The sequence below is a fragment of the Xenopus tropicalis genome, chromosome 10 (genome assembly GCF_000004195.4).
Source record: "Xenopus tropicalis strain Nigerian chromosome 10, UCB_Xtro_10.0, whole genome shotgun sequence".
Taxonomy (NCBI): Eukaryota; Metazoa; Chordata; class Amphibia; order Anura; family Pipidae; genus Xenopus; species Xenopus tropicalis.
Genome location: NC_030686.2, coordinates 48,312,826 through 48,327,862, shown reverse-complemented (window position 1 = coordinate 48,327,862; position 15,037 = coordinate 48,312,826).

The following is a 15,037-nucleotide window of genomic DNA, read 5'->3' as shown; positions in this document are numbered from 1 at the left end:
AGTTTGCCCATAGCCTGTACAGAGAAATACCATAAAATGAATGTTTGAATGCAGAAACCTAAAAAAGCAGCACATTCTGTTTGCATTGCAGCCTGCAGCAGTAAACCGAAAACTAAAATCAGTCCGTTTGCCTTTGTTCCTGGCACCCCTGGATGTGGCATGGCCGGGCTGTTAAAAATGGTGTTACTGGTGGGGGTGACTTCTGAGGCGGCAAGGACAGGGGTCTCTGTATATTTACTTTAGTCTGGGTCCATCGGATCTCTGCGGAGCAGATGTTGACAATTACGCAAGGAACAGAGGCCCCTCTGTGGTCGGCCAGCAGGCTCTGCCGCACGTGGCCCGAATGAGGCTCAGGGCTGTAAGTGCTTCCTGTCAGCAGGGCTGGGTGCCGTTGGAGGGAGCGCATACAGGCAACAGTCCCTTTTATATTAACCCCCCCCTTCCTCGTACAAGCAGAGAGATTAACCCCTCGGGTCCATTAAAGCTCTCAGAACCGGGGGGGGCTAATCACAGTAATCGTCTCTGTGTCACTTCATTAGGATAAAGCAGTTGTTACTAAGTTGTGACTACAGGGGTTGTTGGCTGCACATATAGTGGAATACGACTGTATATTAATGGGGGGGGTCCCTATATACAACGTGTTATGGGTATAGCCCAGCGGTTCTCAACCTGTGGGTCAGGACCCCTTTGGGGGTCGAACAACCTTTTCACAGGGGTCTCCTAAGACCATCGGAAAACACATATTTCCAATGGTCTTAGGAATAATTTTATGGTTGGGAACCACTGGTATAGCCCAATATGGGTCGAAGCCCGCCTTTGTACGAAAGGGAATTTCTCTACTTCATGGAATCGTATATAAAGTATTAATGTGCAGTTCCGACCTGCATCCACCCTGACCCGTTCCAGATTGGGCCCTGGGAGAAGGGACTTGAAGACCTGAGCCCGACCCTGCCCCCTTAGATGACATCAGTAATTATGTCACAAGGGGACGGACTCCAGAAATACTATCCCACCAATGAAGAGGCTAGCCTATCTGCAGCCTATCCGCAGCTCACAAATGGATAATGTTGCACCCCTTCTGCAGCCCCAGCCTGCCAACCTGGGCTTGCACATCACTAATATGGAGCCATCATGCCACACGTGTAGGGTTTCCTTATAATGACTTCTTCCTATCAGGGTCCTACCACCTTAAGTTCCTCGCTGTTATCTTAAAATCAGGGTCTCACACTGTCAGAACCAAGGTTGGACTGGCCTACCAGAGGCAAGCCCAAGCCTTGGAGAACCCCTTAGGAGACCCCTGTGAAAAGGTCGTTCGACCCCCAAAGGGGTCCTGACCCACAGGTTGAGAACCCGCTGGGCTATTTATGCCAACCTGGAAAAACCATCCCTGAACAGAGGAGGGGGCCTGAGACACCGCTTGTCACCAACATACAATGGCGCGTTGACATCCTTACCCCGGCAGTTTCACAACAGTTCACACTTCCAGTCATGTACTTTGAAGGATTAACACCTTCATCAATGAGAATCTTGGTACCATTGTGATTGGATCATACCTTCTTACACCTGTCAGTTTCAGCTAACACCTAACTGAACAAGTTCAATGGAACCATTGTGATTGGATGTCTGTGACTCTACTACCATCAAGAGTTTAAATACCGGGGAATTCCCTATCAGTCATTTGAACTGAAGAAGCCACTCGGATGAGTGGTGAAACGTTTTCAAGACAAACTCAGAAAAGTCCAGTTGTTTTAGACTTAATTCTACTAGATACTATATATTAAATCCTATACCATTTGTCACTGGCTATATCTAAGAGCGTGCCTAGGGTGGTAGGTTCCCTGATGGGCACTTGGAGATCCAGTCTGACTCTGAAAGACATCTTCTTTCCAGGCCATCTTATATAAAAGCCACCCAGAAGGGTGATCTAAAGGGACCCGTTGTGGACAGTGCTGGGCTGGCCACCAGCTCAACATCTTCTGGTAGATCATGATCCACTCTGTGGCCATTGGTGTTTTATACCATCCTCCAGCCTAGCTAGTGTGCTCTTCCTGAGTATTACATCTGACTTACTAATGGGCTATATATATATATTTAATATACAGTTGGGTCATTTCCCTATGGGACCAAACTGTAAATTATAGCCTTATAAACGGTGCTTAGTGATGTCATCGGTTATTATTGGAGCTTAGTGATGTAAGTCACATGACTTACTTAAACCTGTAAATATGAGGATTTTAGAAGTCACCTCGGACTTCCACGACCTGTATAACAGCACTTGGCCATCGGCGTCGTCCCTTTATCTGGTAATGGAACTCCTCGGGAGCTTATAATATCCCTATATGTTACAATAGGGGGCACTTTATTCACTATATATTATAAGGAACTCCTCTGGGACTTATAATATCCCTATATGTTACAATAGGGGGCACTTTATTCACTATATATTATAAGGAACTCCTCTGGGACTTATAATATCCCTATATGTTACAATAGGGGGCACTTTATTCACTATATATTATAAGGAACTCCTCTGGGACTTATAATATCCCTATATGTTACAATAGGGGGCACTTTATTCACTATATATTATAAGGAACTCCTCGGGGGCTTATAATATCCCTATATGTTACAATAGGGGGCACTTTATTCACTATATATTATAAGAACCCCTCGGGACTTATAATATCCTATATGTTACAATAGGGGGCACTTTATTCACTATATATTATAAGAACTCCTCGGGGACTTATAATATCCCTATATGTTACAATAGGGGGCACTTTAATTCACTATATATTATAAGGAACTCCTCTGGGACTCTATAATATCCCTATATGCTTACAATAGGGGGCACTTTATTCACTATATATTATAAGGAACTCCTCTGGGACTTATAATATCCCTATATGTTACAATAGGGGGCACTTTATTCACTATTATTATAAGGAACTCCTCGGGGGCTTATACTATCCCTATATGTTACAATAGGGGGCACTTTATTCACTATATATTATAAGGAACTCCTCGGGGGCTTATAATTCCCTATAATGTTACAATAGGGGGGCACTTATTCACTATATATTATAAGGAACCCTCGGGACTTATAATATCCCTATATGTTACAATAGGGGGCACTTTATTCACTAAATATATTATAAGGAACTCCTCGGGGACTTATAATATCCCTATATGTTACAATAGGGGGCACTTTATTCACTATATATTATAGGAACTCCTCGGGGGCTTATAATATCCCTATATGTTACAATAGGGGCACTTTATTCACTATATATTATAAGGAACCCTCGGGGACTTATAATATCCCTATATGTTACATAGGGGGCACTTTATTCACTATATATTATAAGGAACTCCTCGGGGACTTATAATATCCCTATATGTTACAATAGGGGGCACTTTATTCACTATATATTATAAGGAACTCCTCGGGGCTTATAATATCCCTATATGTTACAATAGGGGGCACTTATTCACTATATATTATAAGGAACCCCTTCGGGGACTTATAATTATCCCTATATGTTACAATAGGGGGCACTTTATTCACTATATATTATAAGGAAACTCCTCGGGGACTTATAATATCCCTATATGTTACAAGTAGGGGGCACTTTATTCACTATATATTATAAGGAACGCCTCGGGGGCTTATAATATCCCTATATGTTACATAGGGGGTCCTTTATTCACTATATATTATAAGGAACTCCTCTTGGGACTTATAATATCCCTATATGTTACAATAGGGGGCACTTTATTCACTATATATTATAAGGAACTCCTTGGGGACTTATAATATCCCTATATGTTACAATAGGGGGCACTTTATTCACTATATATTATAAGGAACTCCTCGGGGGCTTATAATATCCCTATATGTTACAATAGGGGGCACTTTATTCACTATATATTATAAGGAACCCCTCGGGGACTTATAATATCCCTATATGTTACAATAGGGGGCACTTTATTCACTATATATTATAAGGAACTCCTCGGGGCTTATAATATCCCTATATGTTACAATAGGGGGCACTTTATTCACTATATATTATAAGGAACTCCTCTGGGACTTATAATATCCCTATATGTTACAATAGGGGGCACTTTATTCACTATATATTATAAGGAACTCCTCGGGGCTTATAATATCCCTATATGTTACAATAGGGGGACTTATCACTATATATTATAAGGAACTCCTCGGGACTTATAATATCCCTATATGTTACAATAGGGGGTACTTTATTCACTATATATTATAAGGAACTCCTCGGGGACTTATAATATCCCTATATGTTACAATAGGGGGCACTTTATTCACTATATATTATAAGGAACTCCTCGGGGGCTTATAATATCCCTATATGTTACAATAGGGGCAGTTTATTCACTATATATTATAAGGAACTCCTCGGGGGCTTATAATATCCCTATAAGTTACAATAGGGGGTACTTTATTCACTATATATTATAAGGAACTCCTCGGGGGCTTATATTATCCCTATATGTTACAATAGGGGGCACTTTATTCACTATATATTATAAGGAACTCCTCGGGGACTTATAATATCCGTATATTTTTCAATAGGGGGGCAATTATTCATTATATATATGAACAAATACATGAATACAGCTACAACTCCTTTCATCCTTACCTGAGACTTTATGATTTAACCAGCTGTCTCCTTGGTACCTGTGCCCTGTCCGACCGTATGCCAGTCAGTACCCACTGGGACACCTTCCCATTCCCTCGGCCCCGGTTGAGTTTGGGTGGCCTCTCCGGAAACGCTAGTAATTGGCAGAGGGAAAGCTGAGTGTGAGTGGGCCAGCTGCAGTGTGTTAGGGTCAAGCGCCGAGTCAGAGGTTAAGTGTTCGCAGCCTCCTCCACTGGGGGTTGACCAAAGCCGAGGGTATAATTAGGGGCCACTAATTGCCACTGTCCTGCTGACCTGCAGGGGACACTTTCGGCTTCGTGTTTCTTAGAAAGGAAAGTGCCGGATTGGTAAGGAGGAGGCTTTGTGGTCACAGCCAAGTGAGAGGAAGTGTTTGTATTTGTGGCTGATTTATTGCATGATCGACAGGTAATGTGGGAAGCAGGATATGCCCATGTACTGTGCCCCCTACAGTCAGGCTGCTTCCCAGTTATCCTAGCTTCCATCCCTTCTTGACTCCCTTATATCCCAGTTATCCTAGCTTCCATCCCTTCTTGACTCCCTTATATCCCAGTTATCCTAGCTTCCATCCCTTCTTGACTCCCTTATATCCCAGTTACCCTAGCTTCCGTCCCTTCTTGACTCCCTTATATCCCAGTTATCCTAGCTTCCGTCCCTTCTTGACTCCCTTATATCCCAGTTATCCTAGCTTCCATCCCTTCTTGACTCCCTTATATCCCAGTTATCCTAGCTTCCATCCCTTCTTGACTCCCTTATATCCCAGTTATCCTTGCTTCCGTCCCTTCTTGACTCCCTTATATCCCAGTTATCCTAGCTTCCGCCCCTTCTTGACTCCCTTATATCCCAGTTATCCTAGCTTCCGCCCCTTCTTGACTCCCTTATATCCCAGTTATCCTAGCTTCCGCCCCTTCTTGACTCCCTTATATCCCAGTTATCCTAGCTTCCATCCCTTCTTGACTCCCTTATATCCCAGTTATCCTAGCTTCCGCCCCTTCTTGACTCCCTTATATCCCAGTTATCCTAGCTTCCGCCCCTTCTTGACTCCCTTATATCCCAGTTATCCTAGCTTCCGCCCCTTCTTGACTCCCTTATATCCCAGTTACCCTAGCTTCCGTCCCTTCTTGACTCCCTTATATCCCAGTTATCCTAGCTTCCGCCCCTTCTTGACTCCCTTATATCCCAGTTATCCTAGCTTCCGCCCCTTCTTGACTCCCTTATATCCCAGTTATCCTAGCTTCCGCCCCTTCTTGACTCCCTTATATCCCAGTTATCCTAGCTTCCGTCCCTTCTTGACTCCCTTATATCCCAGTTACCCTAGCTTCCGCCCCTTCTTGACTCCCTTATATCCCAGTTATCCTAGCTTCCGCCCCTTCTTGACTCCCTTATATCCCAGTTATCCTAGCTTCCATCCCTTCTTGACTCCCTTATATCCCAGTTATCCTAGCTTCCATCCCTTCTTGACTCCCTTATATCCCAGTTATCCTAGCTTCTGCCCCTTCTTGACTCCCTTATATCCCACTTATCACATGTTCGATCCATTCTTGGTTCAATGCATTTCGCCTGAGGGCCCATTGGGAAGCCGTATGGAAGTGGCTATATCCATTACATTTACAGGAAATGTAGGTTTTTTCTACGGTGCCTTTGGGGAGTGTGAAGTCAAACAGGTGGCAAGAGACGGTGAGGCTTGGGCCCCGTGGGACCTAGAGCGCGGGCAGCCGTGGAATCTGCATCACCGCTTGACTAATGGCTCCCATGATTGCTGCTGCCGAGGGCCCCGCTAACAGACAAGGGCTTAACAGTGTCCCTCGCCCAGGACAGGTGCCTGAGTAATTGCCGAAACAGGCAGATCCTTAAATCCTGTTTGTTTTTCCCATAGGGGAGAGAACAGCAGGGAAACTGTGCTGCCAATGCTTCCTTACCTTGCCCGCAGAACTGGGAAGGGGTAAAGGGGCACAACTAGGTTGGTACCAGCTACATCTCAGGGTTCTGTATCATCCTATGCGTTTGGCTTATGTACAGCAAGGGAAAAGCAGAGTAACCAGAATCACTGAGCATTTAATAATAAACCATACTGTATATAGAGGGGCAGTCATGTGATGTTGGGGCCCCTGCAGGTTTATAGTAAGATTTATGTGTTGCCCTGTTGAAGGATTAAGCTTTTTAGATCTATTATCCCTATTGGGCAGAGGGTTTTGGGCCCCCACCCCAATGTGGCAATTACCATTCGGACGTATTATTTACACACCATTCCTACGTGACCGGGGGCACAGGAGCATCGTCGTACGCCAGCGGCTTGCCCCACATTTCCTCATTTGGCAATGGGTAAGCGTTTGCGCAGCTGGTTTGCAACAAAAGAGGAAGCCCAGGCACCCACTGCGGTCTCTTAATGGGCAAATGTGGAAATGGAAAGTACCCCCTGATAGGGGCTGGGTGGCCTCCTCTGGTCACCAGATTAGAAGGGAAGGAAGTGCGCTCTGCACGTGCCTGTAAATATATCCTGGGCTGCGTACTGTTCAACATATCTATTGCCTGTACTAAGCACAATTCAGCAGGAACAGCCCCCTAAGTTTGCTCATAGCCTGTACAGAGAGATACCATAAAACTATGGCACATAGGGATTCCCCTGTACTAAGCACAATTCAGCAGGAACAGCCCCCTAAGTTTGCTCATAGCCTGTACAGAGAGATACCATAAAACTATGGCACATAGGGATACCCCTGTACTAAGCACAATTCAGCAGGAACAGCCCCCTAAGTTTGCTCATAGCCTGTACAGAGAGATACCATAAAACTATGGCACATAGGGATTCCCCTGTACTAAGCACAATTCAGCAGGAACAGCCCCCTAAGTTTGCCCATAGCCTGTACAGAGAGATACCATAAAACTATGGCACATAGGGATACCCCTGTACTAAGCATAATTCAGCAGGAACAGCCCCCTAAGTTTGCCCATAGCCTGTACAGAGAGATACCATAAAACTATGGCACATAGGGATACCCCTGTACTAAGCATAATTCAGCAGGAACAGCCCCCTAAGTTTGCTCATAGCCTGTACAGAGAGATACCATAAAACTATGGCACATAGGGATTCCCCTGTACTAAGCACAATTCAGCAGGAACAGCCCCCTAAGTTTGCCCATAGCCTGTACAGAGAGATACCATAAAACTATGGCACATAGGGATTCCCCTGTACTAAGCACAATTCAGCAGGAACAGCCCCCCAAGTTTGCTCATAGGTTGTACACAGTGGTGTGGCAGTGCGTGACACCGAGATACAGACATTTTGCAGGAATTGAGTATATTTCGCCAGTCCAGGGGAGCAGTTTAGCAAGGGGCCAGTGTGTGTGTGGGGGGGGGGGGGGGGAGATGCGGGAGGACCTCACCCTGATGTTGCACAATGCCCCAAGGAGGCTGTAGGGAGATTACATCCAGATCTAATGTTGCAATCCCTGCTTTGCGTGCTTCTTAAGGGGAAATAAAGCCTTTTCTAATAATAGGTTTCTCTTTCAGTTCCTATAAGGGATCCGTTATATATATATATATATATACACAAAGGATGGCACACCGCTACATAACATACCTCGGGTGCTCGGTAAAGGGTTCCAATAGTATAAAAAAGACCAGCAACTCCGGGATTTCTTGTGAAAAGTCAAAACATGTATTCAAAGTAGCATAAACAGCCGACGTAACGTTTCGGGCCCTGAGAAAGGTCCCAATGGGGACCGAAACGTTACGTCGGCTGTTTATGCTACTTTGAATACATGTTTTGACTTTTCACAAGAAATCCCGGAGTTGCTGGTCTTTTTTATACTATATATATATATAAATATATATAGCAAGACAGTGAGCCGCACACACAGGGACTTAGATAGAAAACAAAAAAAATTTTTATTAATGAAAAAAATCCAACGTTTCGAGCACCAACTGTGCTCTTCCTCAGGGACAAACCTGAGGAAGAGCACAGTTGGTGCTCGAAACGTTGGATTTTTTTCATTAATAAAATTTTTTTTTGTTTTCTATCTAAGTCCCTGTGTGTGCGGCTCACTGTCTTGCTATATACATGTTTTTTGCTAGCACCCGGGGCAGTTGATTACTATTAGGGTGTGCTAGAGCTGGGCGGTATGACCAAAAATTTATATCACGGTATTTTTCAAAAATTATATCGGTGTCACGGTATTTGACAGTATTTTTTTTTTCCATGCATGATTAGGTGTTAACCCCATTTCCTAATAAATTTGAGAATAATTACTGCAGTATTGAAAATCAGAGTCAGGCAAGCGAAGGATCGGCAACAGAAAGTCGTAAGGTAAATCAGGCAGGCTTAGTTTCCCAGGCAAGGCCGCAGACAACATAGCACAGGAGGAGGCATTTGATAGCTTTAAATACCCCCCACACATGCGCAGAACCGGCGCCATCAGCGCGTCGCGGACGTGCACGCTTTTGACATGTACTTTGACGCACGTGCACCTGGACGCGCGTGCGCAACGTCCCGCGGACAACGGGACGCGCGCACGCACGCAAGGAGGCGCGTGAGACCGGGCTGCACGGGTGAGTACCCTGACACCCCGGTATTGCGGTATCTGAAAAATGAATATCGTTTTCAAAAAAAACACCGGTATTCGGTATTAAACGGTATATCGCCCAGCCCTAGGGTGTGCTCTGTTTTTCTCTGTATATATATATAATATGGCACCCAGTTGTACTGGTAGTAGTGGGAGCTGCCATACTGCGGCTTCTGCATAGGTATCTAGTAAAGTCACCAAAGAAACAGTACTTTGAGCTGTCAGGACACGCTGGGAGTTGTAGTCCACCATTCCTAGGTTGGATTTCTGTGTTTTTGTGGTTGTTTCAGCTCAGATGGAAGGCAGTGAGCAGTCCATTTGCCCCCCTGTAAATTCCCTTTCACTGCCAGATTTATGGCTCTTGCACAGAACTTTCCAGTTAGTGATGCACCCTCCCCGGCACAAACGCACATTCATCTCGTCCTCTCCCACATACCCCATCTGGGTGCTCCGACATATAGTCGTCTATATAACCAGATAATGTTACTAGTCTGTATAACCAGATAATGTTACTAGTCTGTATAACCAGATAATGTTACTAGTCTGTATAACCAGATAATGTTACTAGTCTGTATAACCAGATAATGTTACTAGTCTATGTAACCAGATAATGTTACTAGTCTGTATAACCAGATAATGTTACTAGTCTGTGTAACCAGATAATGTTACTAGTCTGTATAACCAGATAATGTTACTAGTCTGTATAACCAGATAATGTTACTAGTCTGTGTAACCAGATAATGTTACTAGTCTGTATAACCAGATAATGTTACTAGTCTGTATAACCAGATAATGTTACTAGTCTGTGTAACCAGATAATGTTACTAGTCTGTATAACCAGATAATGTTACTAGTCTGTGTAACCAGATAATGTTACTAGTCTGTATAACCAGATAATGTTACTAGTCTGTGTAACCAGATAATGTTACTAGTCTAGTGTAACCAGATAATGTTTACTAGTCTGTGTAACCAGATAATGTTACTAGTCTGTGTAACCAGATAATGTTTACTAGTCTGTGTAACTAGATAATGTTTACTAGTCTGTATAACCAGATAATGTTACTAGTCTGTGTAACCAGATAATGTTACTAGTCTGTGTAACCAGATAATGTTACTAGTTCTGTGTAACCAGATAATGTTACTAGTCTGTGTAACCAGATAATGTTACTAGTCTGTATAACCAGATAATGTTACTAGTCTGTGTAACCAGATAATGTTACTAGTCTGTGTAACCAGATAATGTTACTAGTCTGTGTAACCAGATAATGTTACTAGTCTGTGTAACCAGATAATGTTACTAGTCTGTGTAACCAGATAATGTTACTAGTCTGTGTAACCAGATAATGTTACTAGTCTGTGTAACCAGATAATGTTACTAGTCTATATAACCAGATAATGTTACTAGTCTGTGTAACCAGATAATGTTACTAGTCTGTGTAACCAGATAATGTTACTAGTCTGTGTAACCAGATAATGTTACTAGTCTGTATAACCAGATAATGTTACTAGTCTGTGTAACCAGATAATGTTACTAGTCTATATAACCAGATAATGTTACTAGTCTGTGTAACCAGATAATGTTACTAGTCTGTATAACCAGATAATGTTACTAGTCTATGTAACCAGATAATGTTACTAGTCTGTGTAACCAGATAATGTTACTAGTCTGTGTAACCAGATAATGTTACTAGTCTATGTAACCAGATAATGTTACTAGTCTGTGTAACCAGATAATGTTACTAGTCTATGTAACCAGATAATGTTACTAGTCTGTGTAACCAGATAATGTTACTAGTCTGTGTAACCAGATAATGTTACTAGTCTGTGTAACCAGATAATGTTACTAGTCTGTGTAACCAGATAATGTTACTAGTCTGTATAACCAGATAATGTTACTAGTCTGTGTAACCAGATAATGTTACTAGTCTGTATAACCAGATGTTACTATTCTATATAACCAGATAATTTTACTAGTCTATGTAACCATATAATGTTACTAGTCTGTGTAACCATATAATGTTACTAGTCTGTATAACCAGATAATGTTACTAGTCTATATAACCAGATAATGTTACTAGTCTGTATAACCAGATAATGTTACTAGTCTGTGTAACCATATAATGTTACTAGTCTGTGTAACCATATAATGTTACTAGTCTGTATAACCAGATAATGTTACTAGTCTGTGTAACCAGATAATGTTACTAGTCTGTATAACCAGATAATGTTACTAGTCTGTATAACCAGATAATGTTACTAGTCTATATAACCAGATAATGTTACTAGTCTGTATAACCAGATAATGTTACTAGTCTGTGTAACCAGATAATGTTACTAGTCTGTATAACCATATAATGTTACTAGTCTGTATAACCAGATAATGTTACTAGTCTATATAACCAGATAATGTTACTAGTCTGTATAACCAGATAATGTTACTAGTCTGTGTAACCATATAATGTTACTAGTCTGTGTAACCATATAATGTTACTAGTCTGTATAACCAGATAATGTTACTAGTCTATATAACCAGCAGTATATCCAGATAATAGAACCAGACTATGGGTACAATAGGATGCCAGCCTGGGGCCCCCCTCCTTATATTGCGCAGTAGTGACTTAAAGGGGGGCGTTGAAATCCTATATACAAATATATAAAGACCCTATATACAAATATATAAAGACCCTATATACAAATATATAAAGACCCTATATAAATAAAGAAACCCTATATATAAATATATAGACCTTGAATAAAAATGTATAAAACTCCAATATACAAATATATAAAAACACTATATATAAATATATAAACCCCCTATATATAAATATGTGCCCCAGACTGCATACGCCCAGCAGTTGTGTAGGGACTTTTATAGACTTGGGTGAAATTTGTCCCTCCGATCCCGTGTGTATCCCTTCTCTCCCAATGCCCCATACACGGGCAGACATCAGTCCTTTACACCAATTTGGGAGCTTATCTGCCCGTGTATGGGCCTTCCCGACCCACATCTGGCCTGAAATTGGGCAGATATTAATTGCCCATCTGTCACTCTCCCTCCCCATACCTGTGCCCCGTCTGTCACTCTCCCTCCCCATACCTGTGCCCCGTCTGTCACTCTCCCTCCCCATACCTGTGCCCCGTCTGTCACTCTCCCTCCCCATACCTGTGCCCCGTCTGTCACTCTCCCTCCCCATACCTGTGCGTCCCCCGTCCTGTCACTCTCCCTCCCATACCTGTGCCCCGTCTGTCACTCTCCCTCCCCAACCTGTGCCCCGTCTGTCACTCTCCCTCCCCATACCTGTGGCCCCGTCTGTCACTCTCCCTCCCCATACCTGTGCCCCGTCTGTTCACTCTCCCTCCCCATACCTGTGCCCCGTCTGTCACTCTCCCTCCCATACCTGTGCCCCGTCTGCACTCTCCCTCCCATACCTGTGCCCCGTCTGTCACTCCCTGTCCCATACCTGTGCCCCGTCTGTCACCTCTCCCTCCCCATACCTGTGCCCCGTCTGATCACTCTCCCTCCCCATACCTGTGCCCCGTCTGTCACTCTCCCTCCCATACTTGCCCCGGCTGTCACCTTCCCTCCCATACCTGTGCCCCTCTGTCACTCTCCCTCCCCATACCTGTGCCCCGTCTGTCACTCTCCCTCCCCATACCTGTGCCCCCGTCTGTCACTCTCCCTCCCCATACCTGTGCCCCGTCTGTCACTCTCCCTCCCCATACCTGTGCCCCCGTCTGTCACTCTCCCTCCCCTTACCTGTGCCCCGTCTGTCACTCTCCCTCCCCGTACCTGTGCCCCCTCGTGTCACTCTCCCTCCCCAACCTGTGCCCCGTCTGTCACTCTCCCTCCCCATACCTGTGCCCCCGTCTGTCACTCTCCCTCCCCATACCTGTGCCCCGTCTGTCACTCTCCCTCCCCATTACCTGTGCCCCGTCTGTCACTCTCCCTCCCCATACTGTGCCCCGTCTGTCACTCTCCCTCCCCATACCTGTGCCCCCGTCTTGGGTCACTCTCCCTCCCCATACCTGTGCCCCGTCTGTCACTCTCCCTCCCCATACCTGTGCCCCGTCTGTCACTCTCCCTCCCCATACTGTGCCCCGTCTGTCACTCTCCCTCCCATACCTGTGCCCCCGTCTGTCACTCTCCCTCCCATACCTGTGCCCGTCTGTCCACTCTCCCTCCCCATACCTGCCCCGTCTGTCACTCCCCCCTCCATACCTGTGCCCCGTTCTGTCACTCTCCCTCCCCGTACCTGTGCCCCTTTGCTCCCACCATCTAAGATTATATGCCCCTCTCTCCCTCTCTTTCCGGCTCCCTTTTCGCTTTCCTTTGCTACTGTTCTTGCCACCTTCCCGACCACATCTGGCCTGAAATTGGGCAGATATTAATTGCCCCATCTGTCACTCTCCCTCCCCATACCTGTGCCCCGTCTGTCACTCTCCCTCCCCATACCTGTGCCCCGTCTGTCACTCTCCCTCCCCATACCTGTGCCCCGTCTGTCACTCTCCCTCCCCATACCTGTGCCCCGTCTGTCACTCTCCCTCCCCGTACCTGTGCCCCTTTGCTCCCACCATCTAAGATTATATGCCCCTCTCTCCCTCTCTTTCCGGCTCCCTTTTCGCTTTCCTTTGCTACTGTTCTTGCCACCACACCCATTCCATGGTTACCCCTTGTCCTATACTTTGGAGCAGCCTCGGTGCTGTGGAGCTTCCCCTACCCTGGCACATAGCGCTCATACGAGCAGGGCTATTAGGGTCTGGCAGTGCCCATCTTTCATTTGTTTCCATGCAGAATGCAGTGGTTAATGTCCCCTAGCAACAGCCCCCCTGGGGTTAAACACATTCGTTGCTTACTTATTTCTAATATCTGCCCATGTGATTGTTGGCAGTTACATGGGATTTAGCGATTAAATGATCCTGGGATAAAGAGCAGTGACCCCGAGTAAATAAAGGGGGGCCGACAGCCTGTTAGGGTTGCGCTGAGTGAGGAGGCCCTGCTGGCAGGAAGGTGCCTTTCTCTTTAGATTAAGGGAGGAGAATTTACTCGCAATCTATAAATAAACCAACCATTTCCTTTAATGAGAATAATGACTAAATTCATACGCGCCCGATTTAGATCTACAGCGAGAAGCAGCCGGATTCTTATGAACTTTAACCCTGTCGGTGCCACCTCCTTACTCACAGGGACGATAAAAATGGCTTTATAAGCTTTACTGCAGAGCTGTCTTACAGTGTTTGTTCACCTTTCAATTAACTTTTGGTATGATGTAGAGAGTGATATTCTGAGCCTGTTTGCAATTGGTCTTCATTTTTTCTCATTTGTAGTTTTTTAGTTATTTCACTTTTTCCATTAGCTTTCCAGTTTGGAGTTTCAGCAGCTATCTGGTTGCCAGGGGGTTAGTAGTCTCTGGGAAGGGACTGGGGCTGTGGGATAGCAGGTATAGTAGGGAGAGATGGTGCCTATAGTAGCAGTGGGGGGATAATAGCCTCTGGGAAGGGACTGGGGCTGTGGGATAGCAGGTATAGTAGGGAGAGATGGTGCCTATAGTAGCAGTGGGGGGATAATAGCCTCTGGGAAGGGACTGGGGCTGTGGGATAGCAGGTATTGTAGGGAGAGATGGTGCCTATAGTAGCAGTGGGGGGATAATAGCCTCTGGGAAGGGACTGGGGCTGTGGATAGCAGGTATAGTAGGGAGAGATGGTGCCTATAGTAGCAGTGGGGGGATAATAGCCTCTGGGAAGGGACTGGGGCTGTGGGATAGCAGGTATAGTAGG